General features: G+C 45.6%; 1 protein-coding gene across 11 annotated transcripts in view; it reads right to left on the reverse strand.

Annotated features, from left to right (window-relative positions):
- BMPR1A (bone morphogenetic protein receptor type 1A) overlaps window positions 1-9,757 on the reverse strand; it is a 174,675-nt gene extending 164,918 nt beyond the window's left edge. For 3 of the 11 annotated variants that reach the window (XM_063638132.1, XM_063638133.1, XM_063638127.1), the window contains exon 1: window positions 8,521-8,914. The gene's annotated coding sequence lies outside the window, so the exon portion shown is untranslated. Of the gene's footprint in view, window positions 1-8,520; window positions 8,946-9,480 lie in introns of those variants that run through there. The other 8 variants (XM_063638131.1, XM_063638128.1, XM_063638129.1 and 5 more) reach the window with 5 other exon arrangements.
- Window positions 9,758-13,160: the final 3,403 nt, after the last annotated feature.

Consider the following 13,160-nt stretch of genomic DNA (forward strand, 5'->3'; position numbering starts at 1 on the left):
TTGAGACAAGGTCCCACCATGTTGCCCAGGCTGATCTCAAGCCGCTGGGCTCAAGCAATCCTCCCACAGTGCTGGGATTACAGGCGTGAGCCACCATGCCCGGCCAAAATCAGTTTTAATATATTTCTTTAATCCAATGTATCCCTAACAGTATCATCTCACTATATAACCAATATTTTAAAAGCATAATGAGATATTTTACATCTTTTGGTACTATCTTCAAAATCTGGTACGTAATTCACACTTAGACTAGCCACAGTTCAAGTCTTCAACAGCCACATGTGGTAGTGGCTATCTACTGTAGTAGACAGTAGAGGTCTAAGGATTCTGAACCCAAACCTGAATCGGATATTTAGGTGACTTAGGCTGATAAAATAGTAGGAAAGTAAGCATATTAGCATATTAAAAGTTCTGAGAAGGTTTGTAGTAAAGAAATCATATACACCAATAGATAGTACAAGAAATACGAAAAGACTATCTTCAAATAATGATGCAGCAAAGAGCCAACTATGAGGCTTGGACCACTGAGAAGGGCTTCATAGGAGAGAGATGAATATTCTTTTTTTTTTTCTTTTTTGAGACAGAGTCTTACTGTGTTGCCCAGGCTTGAGTGCAATGGTGCAATCTCAGCTCACTGCAACCTCCACCTCCCAGGTTCAAGCGATTCTCCTGCCTCAGCCTCCTGAGTACCTGGGACTACAGGTGTGCGCCACCACGCCTGGCTAATTTTTCTATTTTTAGTGGAGATGGGGTTTCACCATGTTGGCAGAAAAGGCTGAATTGGCCAGAGCAGGAGACCAGTCCAAGATATTTTGGATCTTCTATTGTAAGCAAATAAGAAAACAGGGAAAAATATTTAACAAACAGGGATGATGACCAAAGCAGTACTTCAGAAAGATTAATAATAGTTTTTGCTAAAATATACACATACAACTTCAACATGCAATTTTTCCCCCACATTTTTATTACATAAAAGATTATAAAATGAAAGAATAATCTGTCACCCAGCGATTGTATTTCATTGATTTGGTATACATTTAAGACACTTCTGAACAGTTACCACTGAAATATTTTTATTTCATGACATTTTTAAATGACTTCTTGAAAAATGCAGACATTAAGAGCCTGACCAAAATTTAACAGCCTTTACTTTAATATTTTCTAACAAGAGCTTCTTTTAGCCAGGAATCTAAAACATTCTTATATACAAATTTAAAACACTCAAGACCCTATACTCTTGAAATACATTACAAAGCATTTTAATTACTAATAAGAAAACTACCTACAAATCTTAAAATACATAAAACAGTATCAAAACTATCCAAGTCAGCCAGGTGTGGTGGCTCACGCCTGTAATCCCAGCACTTTGGGAGGCTGAGGCGGGAGGATCACAAGGTCAGGAGATTGAGACTATCCTGGCTAACACGGTGAAACCCCATCTCTACTAAAAAACAGAAAAAATTAGCCAGGCGTGGTGGCCGGCACCTGTAGTCCCAGCTACTCGGGAAGCTGAGGCAGGAGAATGGCGTGAACCCGGGAGGCGGAGCTTGCAGTGAGCCAACATGCGCCACTGCACTACAGACTGGGCGACAGAGCAAGACTCCGTCTCAAAAAAAAAAAAAAAACTATCCAACTCTCCTACAGATTTCTCACCTTCAAAATTGAGTCTATCTTCTCAACATTTTGATACTTTACCCAAAGGCTAAAGAAAAAAAAATTAATGCTCAAAAAAGGAGGTAAGAAAGCAGGATGCGGGAAGGGCACCGCAGGCATAAGCCATATCCCCTTTGGTACTTGCAAGGACTGCCAAGGCTGGCGTGATTCTTCAGCCAAAAGTCAGAAGTCCAGTGATGTCATTAGACCAGTGATGTCATTAGAACCAAAAGCATTACATGACCTTCAATCTTGGCAGCTAACTGTGCTGCAAGTCAAGAGATTTTCTTTTTCTTTAAGCAGAAAAATTATCTTAAAGTTCACCATGTTCCTTCTATTTTTTAAGATAAAGAAACGAAGATGCAGATGATTGCATAGGTACTCAGTAGTAAAACCAGTATCAGACATTATTTATAAAAAATTAGAAGCTGAAACTTAATCATTCTGCTGCTTCTTTATAGCTTTTTATATTTCCCAAATTACTCACAATAGATGTATTGCCTTTATAATTTTTAAAAACCTGCAAAAACTGCTCGCTTTACTGAATACTTCTGACTGGGCGCAGTGGCTCATGCCTGTAATCCCAGCACTTTGGGAGGCCAAGGTAGGTGGATCACGAGGTCAGGAGTTCGAGATCAGCCTGACCAACACAGTGAAACCCCATCTCTACTAAAAATACAAAAATTAGCCAGGCGTGGTGGCTCGTGCTTGTGACCCTAACTACTTGGGAGGCTGAGGCATGAGAATCACTTAACCCAGGAGATGGAGGTTGCAGTGAGCTGAGATTGCGCCACTGCACTCCAGCCTAGGCGACAGAGCGAGACTCCGTCTCAAATAAATAAATAAATACTACTGAATACTTCCAAAAACAGTCTCCTTGTCCTTTCTTGCCTAAGGTCTCACTCTGCGGGCTACCTTTCTCAGGAAAGCCTTCCAAAGTACCCGCATCCTGAATAGCCCAGCTTCCCTTATCAGTCTTATAACATTCCCTGGACTTCCTTTTTGTAGATCTTAACATAACTACAACTAGATAATTATTTAATGTCTATCTTCTCTATCCAGGCCTTAAGTTGAAATTTCTCAAGGCTGGCCAGGCGCAGTGGCTCACACCTGTAATCCCAGAACTTTGGGAGGCTGAGGCGGGCAGATCACCCGAGGTCAGGAGTTGAGACCAGCCTGGCCCATGTGGCAAAACCCTGTCTCTACTAAAAATACAAAAAGGAGCCAGGCGTATTGGCGGGCGCCTGTTAAACCCAGCTACTCAGGAAGCTGAGCCAGGAGAATCACTTGAACTCAGGAGGCGGAGGTTGCAGTGAGCCCAGATCGCACCACTGCACCCCAGCCTGGGCAACAGAGCAAGACTCCGTCTCAAAAAGAAAAGAAAAAAAATTATCAAGGCTGTTTTAGGCTCTTCGCTAGACCATACAAGGAGTTCTCGATACGAGGTCTATAACCTATAATCTGTAATTCTATAACCTATACCCTATGTCTTCCTCTGCCAGGTAAATGCACCTGCCTGAAATGAGATCACAAAAGTGAAGAACAGAAAAGACAACCTCAATTAATTATATTATTTGAGCACTTAGGTCCAGCCATGTCTATTTCTAGACCTTTCAAAATCATAGGGGTTACTGGGGAGAAGCTTTTCCCTCCTTTAAGCTAACTTGAGTTAGGGTTGTCACTTGTAAGCAAGAGTCACTTGAGAAAGCCACCCAATTCCCACTGTTGGAACATAAAATCTATACAGCAATGACTCCCAGATGCCTACCTCCAGCGCAAACCTCTGTCAAACCCCGGACTCATATAGACAACTGCCAAGTGGAAATCCCTACTTGGCTGTTTCAGATATCTCAAACTCCATGTGATCCAACCAATACTATTTGCTTCTACAAACCAGCTCTCCCTCCACATTTTTCATATCAATCACCCACATCTACCCTGCTTTTCAAGCTAGAAATCCAGGAGTTGTTCTTGCCAATCCCATTCCTTCTCTCATCCATAGCTAGTTATCACCTCCTGTCCATTCCTGGCCCTAATTATCTGCCACCATCTTAACCCATTTATGCCTGAGGCTGCAATTTTTTGAATTTTTGCAATCAGACCTTGGCGATGACCTTGAGCAGGATATAAATAACTCCCACATGCTTAGCGTTCCAATAAGGAACACTAGGCATAAATGGGTTTAATCTGGGCCAGGCCAGAAAGACCTTCCTACAAGTTTGAACATCTTCAGTCTTCCTTTCTTCAAAATGATTTTCCAACATGTAACTAATCTCCCTAACTGCAAATGTGATTATAATATTTTATCCCTATATCTAGCATACTCCTGTCCTCCTTCATAAGTCAACAGCCAATTATATACAGCTGGATCAAGAGCCAAGCTCCTCTGTTCCAGACTTTAACAGTATAACAAATCTGTGCCATAAGAAAGGAAGGCTCATCAGAAATATAAAACTATAAAAGAGTAACAAAGTCTACAACATCAGAGTAAATAAAAGATACTCAAAGATAATTTACTCATCTATTCAATGTCTACTCATTAGTTATATATTAAACTGCCCATACGAACTGGCTTAGGGACCACAGGGCCCACCCTGAGATGGAGTCTACTGATCATCTGATCTCCCTATGCCCCTAACTAGTGTTCTTTTCAAAAAACACTACTGGGGATTTCCAGGCGCATCCAAGAGCTTTGATTAGGGAGAGAAACCCTATTCATCAATTCTAAGATGCATCCATTTTTCATATTTTAGCATCTCCGGAATTGGGGTGCACCTTACAATCAATGGCTTCTTACAACTAGAAGCATATTTTAAGTGGTCTGTAAAATTACAGTGTATCTTACAATGGACAAAACTCAATGCAACTCAACATTTAATCTTGTGTTAAGAAGTTGGTCCAACTTGGTCAATATGGACCTTGTGATGTTAAAAAGACATCCTAAAGTCTAAAAACTAGTAAAAGGTGGGAAAGTAGAAAAGGAAATGGTTCCTACTTCAAAATTTAGTGTGATAGGAAACCCATTTTCCTTTCTCTCCATGGTTCGCTGCTCCTAAGATCCAATAGTCAGATCAGGACAGTTCAACAGCTACTGCTAGGCTAGACAGGAGCCTTTCCCAATTTATTCATTTTAATATGCAAGAAAAGTCCATTACAGACCCACCCTGCAAACTAGTAAACTAATATTTGTATAAAAACTGCTATAAAGGCCAGGCACAGTGCCTCACCTGTGTAATCCTAGCACTTTGGGTGGCTGAGGCGAGCAGATCAACTGAGGTCAGGAGTTTAAGACCAGCCTAGACAACATGGCAAAACCCCACCTCTACTAAAAATACAAAAATTAGCCAAGTGTGGTCCCAGCTACTTGGGAGGCTGAGGCAGGAGAATCCCTTGAACCCAGGAGGCAGAGGTTGCAATGAGCTGAGATCACGCCATTGCCCTCCAGCCCGGGCAACAGTGCGAGACTCTGTCTCAAAACAAAACAACAAAAAACAAAAACAAAAACAAAAGAAGAAAGAAAGAAAGAAAGAAAGAAAGAAAGAAAGAAAGAAAGAAAGAAAGAAAGAAAGAAAAAAAGTTAAGGTATTAAAAAAAAAAAAAAACAGGTAAATCTGAGGCAAATACCACAGAAAATATTTCATTTAATGGAAGACCCTGGAAACTTCTGAGTGGCTAAGTGGTAAGAACTGGGCTTACGGATTAATTCAGGCAAAAATACATAAGATTAGATAAAGGAGAAAAGTGAAGGCAAGAAAATCATAACATTAGTCCAGGTGGGATGAGAACTTGATTCAGAGTTAGGGCGTGGGGGTAGAGTCACGGGGTGGTGGGGGGAGAACTACGTGAAAGCCAAATAACACTAGATTTGAAAATAAATTCCTGAAAAAAATGTGAAACATTAAAATTCATATAAGAATCAGAAAATCGACACAAACCAACAGCTATTAAAGAAATTGAAGTGTTATTCAAAATCCTCTCCAGAAAAAAGATCTAGGCCTAAATGGTCACATAGGTGAGGTCTTCCAAACTTTCAAGGAACAGATAATCCCAATCTAAAATGATCCTGAAAAAGAGAAAAAGGAAAGCTGCCCAACTCATTTTATGATTTGACTACTACCTTGACACCAATATGAATTCAGAATTGCCCCACAGTTAGCAAGAATAGAGAGCAGAAGAGTTATAATATCATAAAGCAGAATCAACAGATGCTGGCTACAGACAAGGTATGATGAAATGGGAAAAGGTTTCGGTTTGGTATGACATCAACAAAAATAAAGAACACCAAAGAGGCAAGTTTGCTAAGGAAAAGAAGCTCAGAACAATCAGGTACAGATATGCATAAAGCAACTGAAAAAAAAAAGAAAAAACAAAACAAACAAAAGTGATTCAGAAGACACATAAAGAATTGAGAATTATTCCAACAGAAAGGTCTGAACAATCATTCTAAGGGACTAGAGACAGAGAAAAGTGATCTGAAAAGTGAAACTTGGGAAACGCATATTAAAGAGGAAAAGAGGAACAGAAGGCAGAAAAGTGGCGGGGAGGAACAAAGTCAGCATAATGTCACAGAAGGCCCCTCTTCATCTAGTTAATAGTTAACTCTTGCTCATCCTTTACAATCTGCCTGGGTTCCAACAAAGCAATTTTAAGGAATCTTTCCCAGATTTTCCCACCACCACAAGCATCAGGTCAGGTCTCCACTTGAAGTTCTTATAATAATCTGCACCTTAATTAAAATCACAATTATATTTAACTAGAGACTTTATTTTTCAATATGTATTTCCCCATTAGACTTTAAGCTCCACGAGGGAAGGATTTGTTGTATCTTACTGCCTTGGACCCTGTGTTAGAATACAGCGAGTATTTGTTAAATGAAATGTATAGATGAATGTAACCCAAGGAGAGGCATCTGAAAAATGTGAAGTCGATGTTAAATGTTACAGAAAACTCAAGGAGAGGACTTAGAAAAGGGTGGTTAAATGTGTTTATTGTTACAGTTCCTTGTGAAGGTGAAATCCAGATAACAAGGGGTTAAGAAATGAGTGGCTAGCCACCAACCAGGCAAAGGCAGGAAAAGTAGACTACTCTTGGCAATCTCTAGAGATGGATTGTGAATGACTAAATTTTAATTTCAATGTTGCGCTAGTTCGCAATTCTTTAACAACCATGTGTTACTTCTATTACGAATAAGCTTTTTAAAATGTTATTAAGATCTGAAAAGGAAAAGCAGCAACAAGACAGCTTGAAGGAGTAGCAGACTTAAGAAAAGGTTTTTGTAAACTGAAAAAATCTTAAGAACATTTGTACTTTAAAGAACCCAAATACGACAGAGAAAATAACTCACGCTCCACTAAGTAGGAAAATTAGAAGGAAAAAAACCCCAAGGTGTTAACTAATAAGAAAGACAAAAAAAAAAATTCTCCCTCTTTGACGGAAGGTTAAGAAGCCAGTAAAAGAAGGAATTTAATGAAGCAGATCCTACTAGGTGCCTCAACCTCTTCTATAAAGGGTGGGGAGAAGTGAAGAAAAGTAGAAAAAGTTTAAACTGGGCTCCACGGAAAATGGAGGAAAAATTAAACAAGAACTGAGTCTGGTTCTACTAAAAACGCATTCTACATTTCAATCGGCCTTTCATACACTCACCCCATTCCTAGATCAGAGAACTGCCCATATTTTAGCTTCAAATTTAAAAATCTAAATAATTCTGGTTCACATTCTTTATTCCAACAACTGAAAACAATGAGACGCATTAAGTTACACTCTAATTCAAAGCTTAACTCCTCTCACAAGTAAATACAATAAAGTAGTTGTTTTCAACTCCAGCAACAAAATAGCGATAATTTCAAGTAAGAGTAATTGAAAAATGTTCCTAAACGTAAAAGTGTTTGCAAACAGTTTTGTTTTGTTTTTTTCCTAATTCGTTTGCCAGAATATGATGCTCCTGGGTTCAAATCCCAGCTCCCTTAGACAAGTTAGTTAACCTCTTTGCGTCTCGGTTTCTTCCCCTAAAACAATGAGGAATACAATAAGCCAGATTCATTGTAAGGATTAAATGACGTAACACAGGTGCCAAGTTCATACTATGTACTCTGAACAGTTTGTTGACCGCTTAAAAGAGAAAACCTGCAGGAGTTTGACCAAATTAAAACATCTGAGAGCATGAAAGAGTACCACGCTCAAACGCCAGACCCTAACACACAGCATATTATTTTTCTTCCCTTACGCAAGCTCATTTTTTTTTCCTTGCCAAATCTTTCCACTAGGAGTCTGGAAAGAGAAAAAAGGGTCCAGGCAATCCAGCAGAAAGTTTTCCAAAACTGACGTGCGGAATCACCAGGCCACGGAGCGGAGGCCGCGCAGGACAACAGGTGAAGCAGCTCCGGGAGCTCGGGGACCAGGGCCCCTTCCCGCGGGGACTCGGGGGCGGGCCGGCTGCTCCTCTCGCTCGACCCCCGCCCGAAACTCACTTTGTTCTCCCCTGTTCCTCCCCACAGCGTCCGGAGCCAAATCACGAATATCAGCCTCGCCGCTCTGGGGCGGGGAGGTGAGCGCCTTTCCCATTTAAGGATTCCAGAAGCGTCCCCGGAGCGACTTTCGCCCACTCCGCATCCCCAAACTCGGCCTGCAACCCGCGAGTGGGAGACAAAAGAGGGGCCGGCGGGGGACGCGGCGCGGGGTGCCGTGGGTCTCTGGCAGGGCGGTCCCGGCCCAGCGCGCGCCGAGGCCTACGGAGCTGCCGGGGCCGGGCCGGACAGCCCCTGGCTCCGGCCACCGCGCGCCCAGTTGCCTCTGCAGCCTCTCCCGAGCCCCGCTGGCCTCCCCGCTGCGGCCAGCCCCTCCCGGTCCGCACGCGCACTCCCAACTCACCCGGACCCCGGGAAACGCATCCTCTAGCCCTCGGCGCGGAGCTTGGTGGGCGCGGCGAGCCGCCGGGGCGAAGCGGGGCCCGGCTCGGCCTCCGCCCTCGGCGTGCAGCGGCCCCGACCTGGTCGCCCCTCGATCGGGCCGTGCGATCTTCGCCGCGCGCGGACTGACGCGCCGAGTCTAAGCCTTCCTGCCCGCCCTTGGCCCTCCTCCCTCCTCACTCCTGCCTCCTCCCTTCTCCTTCGCCAAGCCCGGCAGGCGGATTCCAATCTCTGCAGCCGCCGCCGCAGCCACAGCCGCCGACTCTCACCAGGAGGGGAGGGGGCGGCGCGGGTGCGGGGGCCTGGGGGAGGGGCGGGCGTCCGCGGGCCTTGCACGGCGCGCGCGCACTGGGAGGGCCCCGGCCCGCGCCGCGCGCACCCGACCACGGGCGCCTGCCCCGCCCCGCCCCGGACACGAAAGGAGCCGAGCGCACGGCGGAAGCGCCCGAAGGGTCCGCGGAGCCCGGCGCCCAGTTGCCCGGGAGGAGGGCCAGCCGCCGGCAAGGGGGCGCCGAGCTGCTGGTGCGGGCGGGGGTGGGAACTTCTCCGCGCGGGCCCGCCGGCCCCTCCCCGCAAGCCAGCCCCACCGCCGCCGCCTGGGCAGCGTCCCGCAGACGCCGTAGGGAGCACGCGATGGAACGCGGCGGAGGGGAGCGCGGACACGGCTGCCGGGCCCTGCGGCCGTCGGCGCCCGGGACGCCCGCTCCGGCCTTCGGGGCCCGAGACCCCTGCTCTCGCGGGCTCCTTCGCGTGGACCCCTCCTCCGGCCGACACTCACACTACGGTGAACGCCAGTCAGCTGGCATGAAATAAGCAGGTCGCTGGGAAGGCACCAAGTCACCAAGGTGGGGGATGGCCAGGTCGTGGTAGTTGCGACAAAGAAAAATATAAGTCACATTGCATTTGTTTCTCGCCCACCCACCGCTCCCGTCGTCTCTTCCCGGGCTCCTTGCCAGCGTGCCGAGGCGCAGGCAGTGTGATGAAGGCGCCCCGGCCGGGAGGATCTGCCGGGGAGAGCGGCTTTCCTCATCGATTCGGGAGCGCCAGGCCCGGCGCGCCCAGGCTCCTGTGACCTGCAAGCCCGCGAATTCCAGCGGCATAAGATAAGGAGCGGCGAGGGCCCAACAGGACTGAGGTCAGCCAGCTATAAATACGCCTCCAGCTCCACCGCGGGCTCACGCTGGTGACCTCGTGTACCCTCCGGAGGCTCATTCCGTCCATTTGGAAAATGCAAATAATTGTCACCATCTCTTTTCTTCCATTTCCCCTCATTCATGGTGGAAAATGCTTTTAAAAATATTCGATGACCCGTATGTGAAGAAAGAGGAGATAGGCCCCTTTTTCACCAAATGTGACCTTAACCTCCTTAGTAATCCAAGGAATGTATCAAGTTTAAGTCATTTAACAAAAGATGTTGTTTTAAAGGTGCATTTTTTAAAATCACTTTTAAAACTGGGTGAAAAGAAAGGGGGAAGGAAAACAATGTGCCAGGCACTTGTATTGACACACATTCTTGCCTGAAGAGATGTTTAGATTCCAGGGTATTCCCTTATATTCTGGTGTAAATGTTTGAATTCCCGTGTATTTTGTTTCAATTTTTTGGTTTATCTTTTATTCTGTCTCCCTTTTCTTCTTTTACCCCCTTTGCCCTTAATGCTGCAGATAGCCTCCGTCATTCTGAATTATTTTTTAATTCTGTTTTCTTATCTTTTTTTCTGGGCTCTTTAGCTGTCTCAGGTTTGACAGTCATGGATTATAGTATCTTGCTATGCAGGAAGAATAGGATACGTGAGATTACTTGCATCAACTAAAATTGGTCAGTTTTCTTTCTCAAGTTTCCTTCATAATACCCAGCTTTAGTTTTTTTGTTTTTTGTTTTTTTGTTGTTTTTTTGTTGTTTGTTTGTTTTTTGTTTTGTTTTGTTTTTTCGACGGAGTCTCGCTCTGTCACCCAGGCTGCAGTGCAGTGGCGCGATCTCGGCTCACCGCAAGCTCCGCCTCCCGGGTTCACGCCATTCTCCTGCCTCAGCCTCCCGAGTAGCTGGCACCACAGGCGCCCGCCACCGCGCCCGGCTAATTTTTTGTATTTTTAGTAGAGACGGGGTTTCACCGTGGTCTCGATCTCCTGACCTCGTGATCCACCCGCCTCGGCCTCCCAAAGTGCTGGAATTACAGGCGTGAGCCATCGCGCCCGGCCTTTTGTTTTTTTTGAGACAGAGTCTCACTCTGTCGCCCAGGCTGAAGTGCAGTGGCGCCATCTCGGCTCACTGCAAGCTCCGCCTCCCGGGTTCACGCCATTCTTCTGCCTCAGCCGCCCGAGTAGCTGGGACTACAGGCGCCCGCCACCACGCCCGGCTAATTTTTTGTATTTTTAGTAGAGACGGGGTGTCACCGTGTTAGCCAGGATGGTCTCGATCTCCTGACCTCGTGATCCACCCGCCTCGGCCTCCCAAAGTGCTGGGATTACAAGCGTGAGTCACTGCGCCCAGCCCCAGCTTTAGTTTTAAAGGAAAAGATGGGCCTTTTGCTTAAGGAGATTCAGATTGATTGGTCAAAGCTCTCATTGACGTATGCTGAGCAATGTGTCGGCAGAGAAAACCATGGCAAGAGTGTTATGCTCTTTATAGCCTAGTTGGATTTTTAGGCATATGAATTGGTGTATAAAATAGACAGCAGTCTCAGATGGGAACCTTAGTACATCAAGTTTCTGAAATGTACAAATGAGTGTTGCCTGGCTTGTGTTATCTGCCACTGTAGAAATGAGAGCAAAATTGAAGCATCGAATTTTAAGTCGTGATATGTTTGCTTCTCTGCAAAAGGCTCTCCTTTTCAAATCTTCAGGAATTTTTTGCTCTCCTTTGATAAGGCCCAGCTAGTACCCAGGCTTCAATCCTCAGCGCCCTGGCTACCAGCAGCTAGTGGGGCATGCTGTTCTCCCTGGCTACTGGCATGTTTATGCATGCCAGCCCGTTTCTCCGGTCTGTCTGCCCAGGGAGACATCTGGACACGTGTGGTCTGGCCCCCAAACTCAAAAGCAACACCTCGAGATCCACAGTTAACATTCCGTAATGTGTTGGTATTCCTTTAAGTGGGTTACTAGGATAGACTGGAAATGGCCTTTTCTTCTGCCCAGATAGGTCCCAAGAGAGGTCCCAGGCTGGAGCGCGGTGGCGTAGTCATAGTTCACTGTAACCTGGAACTCCTGGGCTCACGTGATCCTCCCACCTCAGACTCCCAAGTAGCTGGGACTACAGGCCAGCTTGACTTTGTCAATCTGTTCTCAACTCTCTCCTCAGAGCCTAGTGCCTGGCAAGTGAATATTTGTTAAATGAGAGAAGAGAAATAAGCATACATGTCCTCTAGGCATTTCTAAACCTTGTCACCAAGACCCTTTTAGTGTTAGAGGGTGGCATGGCTATCTTGGAAAGAGTGAAGGTTGGCTGGGAAAGCTGTGGATTACATCCTCTTCAGTGAAATGGGACTTCTGCCTTCAGGGATCCAAGTTGAATAGATTAATCCAAGCTAATCCATTCAAAGTCATTTTCATGTTGTAAAGATTTTATAAGGCAAAAGGCAGCACAAAGTCTCTGGGTCTCATGATAAGTTTGAGGCCAGTAAGGAGGCATGAGTGAAGGAATGCCATTGGTAGGGTGACCCTTTAGGTTGGCTTCAAACCCAATATTAAATGGGTAGGTGTTAGGGAGAATAAACAGCTTCATTTTTCAGCATGGACACTACTACATCATTTCTTTTTTATTATTTTTTTTTTTTTTTTGGTTAATAGTACCCCATCATGGCTTAGAAGGACTAAACTGAAACAGAAACTGTGGTTAAGAATAAGATGGATGTATATAATTCGGTGCACAAAATAGAGGAAGTTTAAAAACCTGAATTCATTTTCATTGTGGTGGTACAGTGTTTTACTTCTTCTTTTGTTTACTTCTAAACAGCTTGCTCCTTCTCCCTTAGCTCCATTTTAATTTATCTTTGCCTCAAAGCACTGGCTACTATGATTGAAAGACAGATGATGGGCCGGGCGCGGTGGCTCACGCTTGTAATCCCAGCACTTTGGGAGGCCGAGGCGGGCGGATCACGAGGTCAGGAGATCGAGACCACGGTGAAACCCCGTCTCTACTAAAAATACAAAAAATTAGCCAGGTGTGGTGGCAGGCGCCTGTAGTCCCAGCTACTCGGAGAGGCTGAGGCAGGAGAATGGTGTGAACCCGGGAGGCGGAGCTTGCAGTGAGCCGAGATTGCGCCACTGCACTCCAGCCTGGGCGACAAAGCGAGACTCCGTCTCAAAAAAAAAAAAAAAAAAAAGAAGGACAGATGATGGAGGATATTGCTGCCCTCACTTGGTCCTACCTAGTCCACGGCCTCTGTATTCCTCCTTCCCCTACCATCCGTGCACCCTTTACCATAGAACCTGATCTTTCCTAGGCCTTGAGGCAGGAAGAATTATCAGAGCTTTGGTCCCAAGCTCAAGACTCAGCCTCCCACTGCCTGGCCCCTTTCTAAGAACTGACAGCCCTTCTCTTGTGTCTGAAACCCTAACCTGTTAGCTTGCCAGGACCTAGAATTTCTCTGCTTGTTGTTTGGACTC

This window comes from Symphalangus syndactylus, chromosome 4 (assembly GCF_028878055.3).
Source record: "Symphalangus syndactylus isolate Jambi chromosome 4, NHGRI_mSymSyn1-v2.1_pri, whole genome shotgun sequence".
Taxonomy (NCBI): domain Eukaryota; kingdom Metazoa; phylum Chordata; class Mammalia; order Primates; family Hylobatidae; genus Symphalangus; species Symphalangus syndactylus.